The sequence below is a fragment of the Arvicola amphibius genome, chromosome 6 (genome assembly GCF_903992535.2).
Source record: "Arvicola amphibius chromosome 6, mArvAmp1.2, whole genome shotgun sequence".
Lineage (NCBI taxonomy): Eukaryota > Metazoa > Chordata > Mammalia > Rodentia > Cricetidae > Arvicola > Arvicola amphibius.
Window position 1 is genome coordinate 63545971 of NC_052052.2, and position 2543 is coordinate 63548513.

The 2543-nt window shown below is 44.8% G+C and overlaps 1 non-coding gene across 1 annotated transcript; it reads left to right on the forward strand.

The window, feature by feature from the left end:
• Nucleotides 1–2038: 2038 nt before the first annotated feature.
• Trnah-gug lies at nucleotides 2039–2110 on the forward strand. The gene has a single exon. It is a non-coding gene; the product is annotated as a tRNA-His (tRNA).
• Nucleotides 2111–2543: the final 433 nt, after the last annotated feature.

The following is a 2543-nucleotide window of genomic DNA, read 5'->3' on the forward strand; positions in this document are numbered from 1 at the left end:
TCCAATAGAACTCCATTTTGGAAGTGGTAAGGAGGTCGCGTGAAATGGAAGCTCAGACTGGGATGGCTAACTTTAGCTGTTGGCAATGGAGACTGGGTGATATCATATACGTCCAGGGCTTTAAGAGGATAGCGGAATGGAGATGAACTTCCCATTGCGAAATGGTCAGCAAAGCCTGGACGATGTGGTCCCCAACAACTCCCGATGGCTGCTTAGTGACTACTTATTGCATATAGTTCAAAACCCATATTTCTCCCCCCAAGACTTTGACCCACGGGGTCAAGGACACATAGCTCAGCTGCTCCAAAGAGCTTTTTTTACTTGCTCATTTCGGGATCTCCAGAGCTCTGTTTCTTCCATTTGCCAAGCAATGAACATCACTCAATGCTCAGTCAGCTCCTGAGAGCAGTTGTTCCGTCTGCCCGGGACCCTGAATGAGGAGACACAGAAAAGCCAGCCCTGGGATGGCACACACAGGGACAGCTTTATCCTGGGCATTGTCGCGTGGTCTGTCCTAGACTGACAGCCACATGGAACGGTTTCCAGCAGCTAATGGAATGTGTTTATTTAAAATGTGACAAGTAGCATTTCTGCAGTGCTTACCATGTGACAGGCCTGTTTTAAATATTGACATATATCTACCTATCTGTCCTCAGGAAAGTCCTGAGTAGAAACCATTGTGATCCCTACGTAGAAAAGCACAGAGGTTTACAAAGTGGCCTCCTCTCTCCAGTTTATTGGTGACAAGCTGGAATTCAAACAGAATATTAGTCCATAATTTGTATTATAGGAATCTTTTTCATAAAATAGTATTTCCAATTATAAACTGACCAAAGAAACAAAACAAGACAAACCACAAAGGTTGGACTTGGGAAACTGCTATTTCCTATTCACCAAGAGACTTGTTTTGTCCTTTCTCAACCTGGTGACCTGACTTGCTATGTTCTTTCACCTTTTGCCTTGCTTCTTACACAGACCATTCGGGACCCAGGAAATTGGGCAAGAATATTCTACCACACCACGGAAAGAAAACGTGTGGGTGAAAGTGTGAAGAAGATAAAAGCTATAGGAGAGGGAGCAGAGAGAGAGAGAGAGAGAGAGAGAGAGAGAGAACTTTTGTGTCTGAATCTTACCTCCAGAGACTCTCTCCCCTAACAGCCAATCAGCACATTGATTTGGCGCTCCACCCACCATGCCAGCCAGCCCCAGCCAGCCAGCCCAGGTTTCCAAGGCTTAAAAGAGATAGCCCAATAACGGCCCATTCTATAGCAACAGACTCATTTGTGGGCTTTTTTGTAAGGTTCTCAGCCCTTCAAATACCTTGTGGAGAATAGTTATTACAAGATAATGTGTAATAAATCTCCCCTGAAGTGTACGAAGCATGGATCCTAGCCTCTTCCCCCCCCGCCCCCCCCCCCCCATGGGTTGTCGGCGCTAAGGGAAGCCGGGTTCCTTTGTGCCTTTAAACCAGTGAATTGGGGAAAGAATAGCTTTGGGATCAGCAGGTTTGGAGGGAACGGTGCCTCATTTGGAATATATTCCGTTTCTTTGCTTGGAAAGATTAGCCTCTCAGATCCTCTGAATTTCAGGGCGTTTTGTCTTTGTCATATTTTTATGGTAGTGCTACCTTAGCAAGTGGAAATAGACAAACACGGAGGCTCCAATTCATGCCATTTCATTTCACATGTTCAGTGGACAGTGCAGCCTTCGCTGGAAAAAAAAAAAAAAAAAAAAAAAAAAGCGCAAAACCATGAAGCAGCCAGCCCGTGTCTGTCCGCCTTTTACCTTGATTGCCATTCCACAGACACGGAATCAGTCTCTTTTCTCCTAGGACAACTTTCCCAGCCAGTGAAGAAGGCGGAGCTGCCGCCATGCTGGCTTTGGTGCTGGGCCTCTCAATCGAGGAACAGAAGCGAAGATCGTCTTTGGCACTATCAAGAAAATGTACACACTTAGGCAATAGATGGCAGTGTTTCCACAAATTTTAATATTACAGTTGCCTTTAAGAGAAGCTTGGTGCTCAGCTCGTCGGTAGCTCGCCGTGATCGTATAGTGGTTAGTACTCTGCGTTGTGGCCGCAGCAACCTCGGTTCGAATCCGAGTCACGGCAGGAACGAGGAGGCTTTTGGAAGGAAAAAACATGTGACCACATGTTGTATGGTACCCAAGCCACATTTTGTAAGCAGACAGAGAATAATGAACATCAATAAAAACAGGAACGAGCACAAATACTTTAAACTTTATGGTGAGGACATCTATGTAGTGGCTTTATTAATGCACCAATCTTGCTGCGAGTGTGTTGTATGGGGATTTTTTTTATTTGCATTGACGGATAATATGATAAAACTGGAGTGTACTGGGCATGTAATTATTATTAATTACAACTACTAAGCTGTGCTTTGAGCAGACTCGTCAAGTCTGCTTGCTTTTGAGCCTTGCCAGGACTATACAGTAATAACAGCCCTGAATTATTTGGAAAGATGTCAGCAGGAGATGTGGAAATCCTGTTTAACCAGGCATGAATTGTTGTTAGGAGGGTTTTT